The sequence below is a fragment of the Pygoscelis adeliae genome, unplaced genomic scaffold, assembly GCF_000699105.1.
Source record: "Pygoscelis adeliae isolate BGI_AS28 unplaced genomic scaffold, ASM69910v1 Scaffold11, whole genome shotgun sequence".
Taxonomy (NCBI): Eukaryota; Metazoa; Chordata; class Aves; order Sphenisciformes; family Spheniscidae; genus Pygoscelis; species Pygoscelis adeliae.
This window is the reverse complement of record NW_008824059.1, coordinates 1199579-1214209: the sequence shown is the minus strand read 5'-3', so window position 1 is coordinate 1214209 and position 14631 is coordinate 1199579. Positions and strand designations below refer to the sequence as shown.

General features: G+C 45.0%; 1 protein-coding gene across 1 annotated transcript in view; it reads right to left on the bottom strand.

The window, feature by feature from the left end:
- The window catches only part of SHISA6 (shisa family member 6), a gene marked incomplete at its 5' end in the record, with an annotated part of 266943 nt that overhangs the window by 55244 nt on the left and 197068 nt on the right, over positions 1-14631 (bottom strand). The gene's annotated exons all lie outside the window — the stretch shown is intronic.

The window sequence follows — 14631 nt, the reverse complement described above, 5'->3', positions numbered from 1 at the left end:
CCATGCAACCAGCAAAGTCCCTGTGAGGGGGGTTAAGAAGTCCTCCCAGGTGCTCATAGCCCAGAGGCAGCTGTGAGCTGGTCTCTGAAACTCTACTCAGTAGCAACGTGTGATACCTGAGCACTAGAGCTTGACGTGCTTTGACAATGGTGCTGTCCATCAGCAGCACTGCCACCGAGAAGATCAATATCTAGAACCCAACCATTTCTTTTTCAGGAGAGTGATGGTCTGTGGGATATGCCATTCGTTACTTTGTGCAGTGAAACGGGGATTAATTACTACCTTTGCATGAAGCTAGTGCAAAGAGCAACCAGCCAATGCCAAGGCCTGGTGTGCTAAGGACTGTGCAATAACAACCTTCCAGTCTAAACAGGTGAGACAGGTGATGGGTAGTTTAGCAATGAGCGTGTGAACAGCCTAGAAAATGTTTATGAGTACTGAGTCCTGTAGGTGCTTTGCTAGGTCAACATCTAGGCTACAGGAGGGAGAGCTTGAGAAGCACTCTTGCCAGGAGGTATAAGCCCAGCTGTTATATTGCCATGTCTCTGAGAAGGGCATTGTCTCAGTCCCTGCAGCTTCATTTTTTTAGGAGGAAAAACCATACTGAATAAAATATAGACACATCAGCAAAGATGCTGTTGGCATAGGAGTTCCCCTAGCTCCACTTGGTCCCAGCTCTCCAAGCTTGTTTTGCTATATTTGCTTCCACATGTTCCCCACACACTGGTGCGTTTCACTCCCTGAAGTAAGACAGGAGCTGTCACAAATCATTACAGCATGCGCATTTCCATACCTCCCTGCATCCCTTGCAGGGCTGTTGGCACTGCTTGTCACTATGCGGGAGTTTACCCAGGCAGACCCTTTGGATTTCCCTGCTCTGTGCCGCTATACAGCTGCTGAAGGCAGTGGGTGGTGTAGAGAGCCCGGGGGTGTTCGCTGGAGTGGAAAAGGTTGGTGCAGTGAAGAATGTCTCTACCTCCCCAGATGGCTATGACAACAGCTAAGGGCTAATCCAAACATATTCACTGTCCCCACTGGTTTCACATTCCATAGCTAGTCCTTACGCAGAAGCCTGCAAGAGAAGAGGAGCTTGCCACCTTGGCATGGTCTCAGACTCTGGAGGGGTTGAACGTGGGCTGGGTAAAGATCTCCTCTATCCAGTCTGTCAGCAGTTATCCCAAGCTCAATCCCTCCCAAGTGTATCAGAGCTGCTTTCACCCCATCTGAGAGGTGAAAGGTGGGCAGGTAATGCCCCCATACACTGCTCACTTCACAGCAAGGGCAGAGCCTCCTTGTCTGTCTCAGGAGGCAGCCTCTGAATCAAGGAGGCCATGCATAGCCGCCCTCCCTGTGTTGAACTGCTGCTCCTTGAGACGGAACCATTACCACTCTACTCTTTGCCTCAGCGATCTTGAAAACAAAGTCTGCAGGGCTCAGATGTAGCTTGTGCTGGAGGGTCTGAGATGTCCTCCCAAGCCTGGTGACCCAGTTCAGCATTGTGCCAAAGCACTGGTGCAGATGCTAGGTCTGAATCCTTGGCCAGCACCTCCAGCATGATCTTGCCCATTAACTCTGCATAAACAAACAATCACTTATAACGTCAGGGAAAATAATCTCACCCATAATCACTGATTAGAAATGTTTGCTTATGGCTGGATATTTATAGCCTACAAGAGGTAAATGTCACCCTCATTGCCTGCATTGCATGGGAGATATTGTTTAATTAGCAATCACAGCCTCTGGGCTGCTGCTGTTTGGAATGGGAGATGAGTGCTGCTGTGCCTTATTTACCCTTCCTTCTTCTTCTGTTCTTGTTCAGGAGTGGCCTTTCTTATCTGCAGTTGCTCTCAGACCCACGGAGCAAGCAGAGCACTGTTTTGAGATGCCCTCCTCCAGGATCTGTTTCTCACACGTAATTACCACAGCCATCTTGCTCAGTCTCTGGCTGGGATTTACATTTTGGCAAGAGGGTGGAAGAGATAAGAAGAACAGTAAGTTCATACTGACGGAAATGCCTCAACCTTCCCAAATTTGGGGTAGACTTAAAGGCAGGTAGTTCCTTAAGGAAGTCCAGCCTAAGCCATCTGAGACTAGTGGTTAGACCAGACCACGGAGGAGAATGAGCTGGAGCAACCCTTGCTCGAAGGAGAACAGTTGTGAACTGGGCTCTGCAACCCCATGCTGATGGAGGGAGTAAGGGGACTGAGGGAGTATGATTTAAAGCCAGAGACAAAAGCAGAGGCACCTGAGTGCCTCATACATCTAGAGAGTTTGTCAGGACCTACAAGAGTGGGTATGAAGGACCTTTGAAGTCTCAGGATAATCTCAGTTTGCTAAGAGATCAGGTAGGCACAGGCACTTTGCACTTCAGCCTCGGGTGGGATCAGTACAGGGCATGCTTATGGGCCTTTTTTCCAGCATCCCAGATTGCTGTAGACAGGGAGTTTGTACATGCTCTGACAAACCAAACTCTGGCGCAGCAATCTGTCAGGAGGAGTCTGCTTCTCTCTCACTTAGACCATGGCAGGGCTGAGTTTCTTGCTTCTGTTGGTACTGCTGGGAGACTATTGCAGAAAAGCAAAAAGACACTCAGAAGCTCCTAAAAACCCCAGCTACTTCTCCTTTTTTTGTCTAGAGTAACAAAATATGTTGTCTTCCCATGCTTCTTCTGCCAAGACTGGAAGCTAGTGACAGAAGTGTCCTCACAGCATCCTTATCACTGGGGCAATATCTCATACCAGCTAGATTGAGAAAGGCCACAATATGTGGCAATCGATGGGAAGTTCATGCTACTCTGTTAGCCATCAAGACAGGAGTGATCTGAACTCGGCACCAAGGAGACCATCCATGCTGCTCTGCTCCTGTAGTGGAGGAGTAGTGAGCTATTTTGCAGAGGTGCACAAGGGCCTTCTGCTGGCAGACAGGTTTGCAAGGCAAGAGCACATCTGTGCAGCACAAAGCAGCTGACCCGCCAACACTACCATGCTGCCGTAGCCCAAATCTGGGCTGACCTGGGATTCCCATGGTACAGAGGCACTGCTCCACCACACCTGCCTACAAGAGCCCTTGGTAACGTGGGGAGCACCCCCAGAGCCTGAAGGAGGTCAGAGCTGTTCCATCTGTACAGGCAGTGTGCCAGTCATCCTGACACTGTTTCTGTGGGACATCACAGGGCTGCACAAGTGGGATGCATAGACCTTATATTTAGGTTCTGAGTTGCAAGTGCAGCCCTTTGGTTGTGCATTATCTTCTGGAAAAAGCCTTTCTTGTCGCTGGCCAATGCTCATACCTTCCTAAGTAGCTGTTTTCAGTGTAACTTTAGTCACTGCCTCATTTCCTTTGTATTCCCAGACTACCTACCCAGGAGACTTGGAGGAATGTATTTGAAATCATTTACACTGGACAGAGATTTACTAGGCAGTTTTATGAGGCTGTAACTCCTCCACCCACCTCCTCAGCTAACACACACTCTCCTATCACACAGCACAGGTTTCCTATGTTCAGATCAGGCCCTGACATGGCTACTCAAAATGAATCTGCCCTCCAACTGACTGCATTCACCCAGAACAAAACATATAAGGAAAAGTATTGTTTCCTTCCTAGCAGTTATGCTTAGTGTTATAAAGCATGGAGATCTATGTGGTATGGAAGTCCCAGGCCCTTTGTGGCAGGCAGAAACCTTATGCATTGATGTCTACCATTGATTGTTTTAAGAATGGCCTGAAATGAATTTATTTCACAGGCAGTTGACATTTAAGAACGTGCTGGACAAAGATGCGCAAGGAAGAACTGACTTTGCACTTTCCCCATTGCTTGTAAGTCTAGATATTTACTTGGTGCAGGATTCACCTCCTGTAACTTCAGCCATCTGGAAATCAGGCGAGTTGCCTGAGCTCTGAGTTCTCAAAGGAGATGGTTGTTTGTGTTTCTGGCAGCATTTTGAAGAGTCAGGATGAAGAGCGGCTGGCATGGACCTGTGATAAGGGAGCAAGTGGAGTCTTTGTCTAGTCTCACCTTCCATGTTGCTCCATGCTCTCCATCTCTACAGCCTGGCATGTGAGCACTAGAATTGTACTTGGTTTACACCGCATAGCTACTCCTTTGCTAGCCTGCAGCATACCTGAGAAAGTAATTCTACCTTTCTATATAGAAAAGGTCTGTTACAACCTTGCATCTATAAAACAGCATAATCTTAGTTCATGCCTTTGCTGCATTAATCCTGGACAGAGATGATTAATTATTTGTTAGCCACACTGACTGCCCGATTCCTGCACAAATGCTCCACATCCCAGATTGAGTGAAAGGTCTTACAGCAAAGAGCAAGGTGATGTGTTACCTTTGTTGCCCCAGAGAAAGGCAACGAGGCTGGTGAGGGGTCTGGAGAACAAGTCTTATGAGGAGCGGCTGAGGGAGCTGGGGTTGTTTAGCCTGGAGAAAAGGAGGCTGAGGGGAGACCTCATCGCTCTCTACAACTCCCTGAAAGGAGGTTGTAGCGAGGTGGGTGTTGGTCTCTTCTCCCAAGTAACTGGCGAAAGGACGAGAGGAAATGGCCTCAAGTTGCGCCAGGGGAGGTTTAGATTGGATGTGAGGAAAAATTTCTTTACTGAAAGAGTGGTTAAACATTGGAACAGGCTGCCCAGGGAAGTGGTTGAGTCACCATCCCTGGAAGTATTTAAAAGACGTGTAGATGAGGCGCTGAGGGACATGGTTTAGTGGGCATGGTGGTGTTGGGTTGACGGTTGGACTCGATGATCTTGGAGGTCTCTTCCAACCTTAATGATTCTATGATTCTATGATTCTATTTAGTACTGCCAGGATGGCGAGAAGAAGCACAGATATTCTTCAACAGACAGCAATTCCTACAGAGCCCTGGGCCGTGAGGAAAGCTAAGCAGGTTCGCTCAGTGTCTGAACTAATCTCCAGTGGCCTTGGACCTTGAGAAAAATGGTACAGGCACAAGAATGAAGCAGCAGACACATCCCCACCACACAGAGGGGACAGGGCTCTGGGGGAGCAGAAGCACAGGCTTATGCACAAGGGATCCCATAGGATTACAGAGAGGATGTTTTGGGGAGGCTGTGGAGGGAATGAGGAGGTTGACATTTGCAGTGGACCAGCAGTGGGTTTAGCTGCTGCAGGTTAACCATACTGTTGGTGGTGGGGTTTCAGCTTGACTCAGGCACACAGAGGGTTTCTTGGTCTTAGGAAGGCTTGGGGCAAAGCAGAGTTGTGCAGGGGAGAGAGGCATGATTAGGAAGTCAATGGATATAACAAAGTGGGGGTTGCAGAGGCAGGGACTAAGTAGGAGTTGTGCACACACAGGTTTATAAGGGGAGAGAAGGGCTCAGCTGTGCTGGTGGAGGCACAGGTGACTGGATTGTGTGGGCAGGAGGGGTGCAATGATTATAAAGGCAGGGTACTAACAAGAGTTACCTCACATTAAAGGAGCGAGGGGTAAACCAAGGTTTTGGAGGGAGGTGAGAGTTGGCATCGCCCTGGTCAGGCAGGGAGGCTGTCATTATTTTGTGGGATGGGGACAGAGTAACAGAAGTTCACAGGCAGCAGGTGAGTAATAGAGGAAACAGCAGGCTCGTGGGGTCGTTACAGTGATGGGAAGGGGCTTACAACCTTATTGGCATATGGGAGCTGCAAATGCACTAGGTCTATGTCAAATTACCCAGGTCACTGAAACACTTAGGAGGTGCTGGAATATTCTAGAAGGAAACTAGTGCATTTGTTCATCCCAGACACAGCGTTAGAGACTGGAAAACCATGGTCTTGTGAGTTACTGCGAGGTCAGAGTGGCAGCTGGAGCTCAGGGGTCTTGGAAAATGCAGGCACCTGTGCAGAGAAGGTGCCAGGGCCTGGAGGTAGCTGGTCCTCTGGTGTAGGGCCTGGCTGAGACGACACTGGGGGAAGGTGAGTAGAAGGCTCCCCATGGTCAGGTGTGGCTGGAGGAGCTGGGGATCTGAGTGCACCATCCACCCTGGATGTGCTTTGTTCTCACCTTTCCTTAGCCTCAGCTGCTAGCTGATGGTCATGGGTTTGATGGACCTTTGGACCTTTGGACTGACCTGGCACAGCCATTTGTGCTAGCACTTCAACTGGCTCACTGCTAACATCTGGGAAGGAAAGCAGCCAACAGAGAGATGAGCTGAGCCACCCAGTAGTAAGACTTGGGGAAGGGATAGCATTCAAGCAGCTTACAAGTTGGTCAACAGCAAAGCTAAACACAGATGTATATAAACTTCTCCAGGTGGGTTGAGGGCTATGCTTAGCCTGCCAGGCTGTCCACTGGGGAAAGACTCACTTATTTTTTGATACAGCCAATTACTTACAACTTATCAGAACTACAGATCAAGACACCGGTATCCTGCGTTAGTATGTGTCAAACATGCTTGATATAGTGCAGAGAGCCGCAGATGAATTTGGGTGTAACTGGCAGCTCCACATCCAGATGTGCTTTTAGTAGGATTCAGGGTGAGAAGCAGCACATAGCTGTGCAACAGATGCCCTATGAGGTGGAGCACCAGAGAGGTTAGAGCTAAAAGCCACAGGGAGCTTTTGAGTGATATAGCCCTGAGCACCAGAATGCCACTTCTCTCTATTTACTAATGCATTTGGGTGTCTCTCAGTAGACAACAGTTGCTTTGTGTCTCTTAAACATGCTCTATTAACTGCCATCACATTTTATCACTCCTCTGGCAATATCCAGCAACACCTCTATAATTTATTGTCGTTAGTTTTATTCACAACCATCACAGAGGTCACAGCATGGGGGAGAAGAGCACTTCATCCATTTCACCACTAAACATGCTGGAATAATAGCTTTTCAAACAGCTGATGTTAAATAGATATGAAAAGATAATGAATAATGCTGAATAAAGGAACTGACCTTTTTCGAACAAGAGGCTCTTTCAGCATCATGACACTTTGAAGTTGGGTGAAATGAACCCTGACTTCCAAGACTGTGCTTTCTGACACCTCTGATGCAGACATCTCCCTCTGATCTGGTCCACTCAGACTCCCTTTACAGGCAGGAAGAGAAATGGGAAGCATTTCTTTCAGAAGCGTGTGTTGAATTGTACCTTAGAAATACCTGTTTCTTTCTGGTGACTCTGAAGAGAGCCTGGAGGGATTGTCTTAGATGGAGATATCTGCGTGTGGCCAGATGCTTCCTATACAGACAACCTGTACTTAGTGGCTCATAAGCTCAGAGGAATGGAAATGGGCTTTGCACACTCTCCCAGTTGGTTTGCTGCTCCAGATGACACTATCTAATCTGCAAAGGGGTCCTGCAGAACTCACTTTCTGACACACGGGCTGTGGAGTTTACTGGAGACATCTTTCCAGATCATGGACTGAGTCTTTTTGTACAGAAAACAAACCACAAAGGGGGAGATGATGGCACCCTAAGATGTGGTCAGGATGGAGCTGGATTCACACCCAGACTTAACAGCTGAGCAGCACGTCCAGGACCCATTGCTGAAATGATTCCCATGTGGCCCAGCTCAGAATGAAAATCCTAAACATGCCACATGTGAGAAAAAGCTGGAATTTCCATCACATGCAAAATTCCAGATAGTGACTTTTTTTTCCCCCTGTATAAAGGCCTGTAGAAGAGAGGAAGATACAGGACACCCAATCGTACAGATTTCAAGAGATTTAGGATTAAATACTTTAAACAAATGTGTGTTTTTTCCATGAGGCAAAGTGAAAGGGGGAGGGAGAAGGAGGAAAAGCAATCTGTTCCTGCAGAGAGAGCAAACACTTGCTCTTCTGTGTTCTTTTTAAAAGAAGTCCCTAAGGTAATGCCTGCTGTGGCTGCCACGCCGAATCCAGCACACCTGTGGGCCAGGGCAAAAGAGGAGTCTGACACAAAGCTTGGCAGTTTGGTAAATGAAGAATCTGTTAGTTCTAATACACCTTCAGTAGAGTTATGATTTTTCTTTCCTGGAAATCTGCTTGTCTGTCTCTGTAACTGAGAGGCAGAAATGGTGATGGCCTAAAGACTGAATAAACTCAAAGTGCTTTGGTTTTGACCAGTCCCCAGAATTGCAGAAATTTGGACCAACAAGAAGTTTTTTCTACAGAATGTAAGAAAAAGTGAAGAAAATATTTCTGATACTCTTAATGATGCAATGGATATTTCTGAGGTTTGCATAGCTCCATGAAACTTTCTTCTTCCAAAACCTGATGGTGCTTCAGCCAAAGGGTTGTATCAGAGCCATACAGCCACATGGGCCATGGCCATCCATGGCAACAAACTTCATCACCTGCCTTCCCCCTCCACACTTTGGATCCTGAGCTTGTTGTGTGCTAAAACTGAAGTCAGTCCTGTCATGCTTGACAATCCTGAATAAATGTCCAGGAGATGGAGACTCAGTGTTCCCTGCATGGAAATGAAAACTACAGGGTATCCTGATCTACAAAACTAATTAACTTGCTGATAAATCTGAAAATATTTACAGGGAGATTATTAAGGGAAAAAATATCTCAAGAATGGTGTAGTTCACAAAGCTCAACCCCATGTTGAGAAATGATGGGCATTTCAGCAAGCCAAACTAAATGTTACAATGGAAAACTCCAAAGCAACAACAAGCAGTTACACCCAAAGAAGGACCTAGACACAGAGAGACTCCTGGGTCACCAAGGCTCCTCCACAACCACATTCTGCTCCAGTTTTCTTTGGAAGAATGTTTCTTCCAATTTTGATTTCTCTAGTCCTCATGATTGTCTGGTTCTTGCCACAATATCCAGATTTTGTCTGTATTTACAGTGCTCCCCAACCATTTGTTATTAGCACTTTACATATTTTTATTGAGATTTTCAATAAAAATATTAAATAGGATTGGCCTTAAGTCTAGCCCTTTAGGAGCTCTGGTAACCTTATTCCAGTCTGACTCTTCCCTTTAACACAAGCCCTTTGCTGTCTTGTCTTTATGCAGTCCCTCCTTTCCCTTATAATTCTTCTGTAATCTTCATTTTTCTCTAGCATCACTAATCAGTTCCTCATGTGACACCATATCGAATGCTTTCTTAAAGTCCACAAAGATGGTATCTGGCATGTTTTCTTTGTCTAAAAACTCCATTACCTTATCAAAGAAAGATATCGGATTAGCCTGCCACAATCTCCTTTGGATAAAGCCATGCTTCCTTCTAGCCCATTTCCCACTTATATCCATGCCTTTAATTACTTCTGCCTTCAAAATCTATTTCAAAGCTTGCATCAAACTGAGTTCATCTTTCAGGCTCCAAATCATGTTGTTTGCCCTTCCATATCACGACCCTATGACCATGGTGGATGGCATCTGTTTTGTCCCCAGCAAGGGTACCTCTGAGTGGGGTGTGCTCCCCTCTGGGCTGTGGGGCTTGGGATCAGGAGGGGAGATCAAACCTCCCAGAGGTTAACCAGTGAGGCACAGCTGAGAGGAGTTTCTGGCAGGCTGGGTAGCAGTGACTGCTGGAAACAGGCACACAGACAGACCTCAGATGTGGCACCAAGACATGAGCCTAAGAAGGTCCCTTAGAGGGACTGTGTAAAGTTTGCCACTTCTTTCAGGCAACTGGACTGAACAGGTCTGACTGAATGGACATACCTGTCCCAGTTGCTGCTCAAATAAAACCCAATTTAGTTGGTTTGAAAGTTGTTTGATTTGGCCAGCTTCAAGGAAAATGTCTAAGGAGATCCACATCAGAGCTGAGGATGGGTAGGGGACCCAACAATAAATTGCCATTCTCCAAGCCTGTAGCAATTGGCCTGATGAGGGACATTCATAATCCCTGCAGTCTGCAGTGCTGCTGCTTGTTTCAGAACCTGTGGTGAAATATCTGGTGCCTCTTGGAGCTGTGCATTAGCTCCTCGAGTATTACCTCTGCTTGTTTACATTTGCTCTGTCTCTGTCCTTGTGTTCCTACTGTCCATCCTGTTTCTGATATCCTGATCAACATCCACATCATTAAAAATGGAAGTCAAGTCCTCCTTTTATTTTGGTGTCTTACTGAGTAAGGGCTTTAATCTAGCATCCCCCTCATTTTACAGTAGACTCACTTATTCTTTTCTTATCCTCATTTCATTTACATAACCAAAGAGGTTTTTTCTTTTTGGTTTAACATGTAACTCACTTTGACACTTGACACTTCTACCTTCACTATGCTTCTTGACCTCTAAGATGTACTATTTTGCTGATCAATCTCTTTTAGCTTGGTTTCCCAAGGAAAAAAAGATTTTCATTCCCCCCCTTCCTCTCCTGAAATAACTTTCAAACTCAATGGCTAATTTCAACCCCACCTGAAAGGATGGTAGAAGCACCTATGATAATTAAGATGCTGCAACTTTTTTCAAAAATTGGCACCTGAGTAGATGAGAGAGATTCAAATTTGTGTCTCCACTGAGGGGAGAAGTGGAGAAAAGTGGAAAAGTGGGAAAAGTGGAAAAAAAAAATCTCTCAGCCATTATATATGCCATTTGGCAGCTGCCGCCTTGTCAGTCAGTGCATGCCTCCCAGCCAGCCTGTTCTACCTGCAAAAGAGCATGCGTGTACCTTCAGGCTATCCACAGCATGTGCAGAGTCTTGCTGGGTGGGCATGATATAAGTAGTATGGGAGAGTTTGTTTAATGTTTTGAGGTTGGGGTTTCTGTTGCTGTTTTGGTTGTTTTGTGTGTGCAGGAAACAAGACACATATCCACAAGCAACCACGCTTTCCTGGTTGCACTGCTTACAGAACTAGTTGCTGTCCTTCTTTCTAGGCTCTGCTTATTCCTAATATGTCTTTTCTAAATTCAGTTAATTGTGGAGCCCTCTTCCTTGAAAACCTTGCCTGGATACAGACTCCTAATGGTTTTACACCTGGAATTTGATACGCTGTTTCTGAACTGAAGTCTGAGAGCTCTTCAGGCCTTGCTAAACACATCCTTGAGTTTATAAAAGCTTTCCTTTTTGAAACGAAGAACTTTACTCATAGATCCATCCTTTGACCTATTATTTAACTTCAGTTGAAACCTTTTATGATCATTCCACCCACGGTAATTTTGTGTAATGTGTAATGCCTCACAACTCCTCAGTGTAAGTATTGCCTCTTGCTTATGGAGTGACTATTTGGTAAAGAAACTCGTGAGTTATCATGTCCAAGACACCAGAGATTTACCACTGTGAGTTGTTCTTGTTCTGTAAATTATTATCTAGGAAATTAAGATCCCCCCATGATGACAAAAATCCTCCATTAACACTCCATAAATGTTTACTCGTTTCTAGATCCCATCCCGCAAGCCTTCAGCTCATTATAAACACTTCTCCAGTAGAATCTCTTTTACCATTCTGTCCCAGATTAGGGATGGCCATGACAGACTTTTGTTGATGTGGTCTCCTTGCTTTTCTCATCAGCCCATCACGTTACCACCTGACTTGTATTGTTCTCAAAGCCTGCACACCCAAGAGCCTGTCTCAACTGCTGATCCTCCGTGTTTGTTAACTCTATCAACTCCAATTTCACATCTTCACAATAGCTATGTTTCTCCTTTTTTTGTTGCTGCTGTTCACACACTAACGCTCCAGTCCTTTTATACTAATCTGTTTAGGTTCTCTGACAGATTTTTACTACTACTCAGACTCCTGCTGGCTTGTATTCATCCTTTCCTTTCTTCAGTGCACATACTTTCCTCACCAAGATTCACGCTGTCTTTGAATACCAGACTTCCCTTCTCCTGTGTATTATTACTAGATACGGAGAACACATGAGCTTCTCCCGGCTTTCTCCCCTCATTTTTTCCTCAATCATACCAACTTTCTCCTCAAGTGAATTCCATGCTATGAGCAGTATTTTATTCTGTGAGTTCCTTCCAGAGAATGAACATCCCATTTCTCTTAGCACTGTCTTTTAATCCTCATTATTTTATCCTTTTTTTCCCCTGTGTCTCAAGAGATCCTACAAATCCCACAGAAGGTTACAGAAAGTTTTCCCTTATCTGGCACATTCCTCCTTTATGTATTTAATTGGGAATGTAGCAGTGTCATTTGCCTCAATAAAAAAGGTGATCTGGATACTTCCTTACAGTCCCAGATGCTTTTCAATGTTATATTTGCGTGACATTCCCTTCAGTCTGATTCATTCTGGTGTGAGTCCCACTAGAAGTTCTTAATAAGGACTTCCTGACCACATAGACCTTTCTACTGTTCTTTGTGTGTTTCCAGTCTTCTTCCTTTGTCTTCTGTCTGAGAACACTCTCCTTACTGCTTTCCTATTTCATTTTCCATATACTCTGCCCTCTGTTTTGCTTGGACTCCAAACCTTCTTACTTTTACTGTCCCCTTTTATTTTTAAAGGATGAGGTGCTCCTCCTTGCTCCACAGTCACCTCATCTACATTTGTGCTGATTTCTTTTGCGTATTCATTGTTGCAGTAAATCTATTCCTTGCATCTGTTTCTTTACCAGCATCTGACCTCTTCCTCTGCTATATGGCCTCCAAATTCTCCTGATCACCTTATATCTGAAAATTTTGGCTTTCTTGGACAGTCATTTCTACTCTGTCTGTCATTTCCATGTTAAATTTATCATCCTGTCTGTTTATTTTCAGCCCTTGTCTTTCACCAGCTCAGTATGTATTTGACCTTGAGCTACCCTTCAAGAGTAATATGTGACCAGTCCTCCTTTCTAGTGTCTAGCATTCTTCTGAACACTAATATTGCTTTAACCCATCACCACTGCCTTAGAATCATAGAATCATTAAGGTTGGAAAAGACCTCTAAGATCATCAAGTCCAACCGTCGACCCAACACCACCATGCCCACTAAACCATGTCCCTAAGCGCCGCATCTACTCGTCTTTTAAATACTTCCAGGGATGGTGACTCAACCACTTCCCTGGGCAGCCTGTTCCAATGTTTAACCACTACAGGAACACTTTTGATAATTCCTGGATAGAAGAAGTGCCAGGAAGAGCAATCACCAGTTGTACTATTTTTAATGTACCTAAAGTGCCCTAAGTCTGTATTTCTGGTAACTTTGTATTTTAAAGTAAAAACATCCACATGTTTCGTAACAAAGTCTGCTGTTTTTCTTGCATCTCTTCTATGCAAAACTGAAGATGAAAACACACACCATGTCTCATGACACTGTTTATAAAATAGGATCAGGGTATGGTTTGTAACTTTTTCATGTTCATTTGCATCTTTCATATTTAATTAATCCTTTTCACACTATTGAAATCTTTGACAGAGGAAAAAGTTGGAAATTCTAAGCTGAGTAAACTCTTCAGTCATGTGTACATGCATCAAAAATTAGATTAAGTTACAATACTGTTTGTTATGACAAGGTATGTAGTCTACCTCTGTCATTTAAAAATGGTTGCGTACATGTGTTCTGTGTCCAAGAGCAATGATCAACTCGTGGAATGCTAGTGTATAAAGTCCTGTGCAACTTGTTTGGCAGTGCCAATAATGTTTTTTTTCTTTCGATGTTTGCTTTCTCATTATTTTAGCCTAGGGATTCTGTTTCTAGCTTCATTTTTACCCAAAGTCCTACAAACATTACTACATGAGGTCTCCCCTCAGCCTCCTTTTCTCCAGGCTAAACAACCCCAGTTCCCTCAGCCGCTCCTCATAAGACTTGTTCTCCAGACCCCTCACCAGCCTCGTTGCCCTTCTCTGGACACGCTCCAGCACCTCAACGTCCTTCTTGGAGTGAGGGGCCCAAAACTGAACACAGTATTCGAGGTGCGGCCTCACCAGTGCTGAGTACAGGGGCACGATCACTTCCCTGCTCCTGCTGGCCACACTATTGCTGATACAGGCCAGGAGGCCATTGGCCTTCTTGGAACCTGGGCACACTGCCGGCTCATGTTCAGCCAGCTGTCGACCAGCACCCCCAGGTCCTTTTCTGCCAGGCAGCTTTCCAGCCACTCTTCCCCCAGCCTGTAGCGCTGCATGGGGTTGTTAATGTACTTGTATGTGCAAGTTACAGTCTTCCAGGTCAAGTCTTTAAAAGGTTACTTTTTGCAGAACTGTTTGGAGGGAATTGTCCTCCATAAAACTACAAGCAATGGAGGAATATCTTTATCTGATGACTGAAGAAAGACCCAAGTCATTTCCACATGGTGTAGAAGTGGACTTCAGTTTACTTGCCAGAGTCAAGTACAATCAGTTTCCCAGAATGAGACTAATCAAATTAGATGAAGTCCTCAGAAGCCAGAATTTCCATGGTATTTGACAATGCCTTTTACTAGAAGCTGTTTTTTCAGCTTTTTTTCTGTAGCTTACACTGTGTGGCAAAGCTAAGATTAAGATAGCTTTTTTGTTGTCACATCCTTGTTATGTGTTGCATTCAATTTATAGACCTTGGTCTGTAGAGAAGGCAATGAAAAAGGTTGTTCCATGACCCAAAACCCAGATGTTTGTGCTGAAATTATCCCTAATGGGAAAAGGCCACTCTTTAATCAGTCAATGAGTTTGCAGGGTGTGTTATTGATGTAGGTGAAGTATTATATGGAGAACTGAACACTGAGTCATGGACCAGCCAAAACAATAGGTTGAGACTGGCACTGGAAAAAAGTTTAGAAAGTCACACACTCAGAGAACTTCAAGAAGTCTATATTCCATAGACTAAAGCAAAAAAGACAAGGCCTTTCCCTTGTGT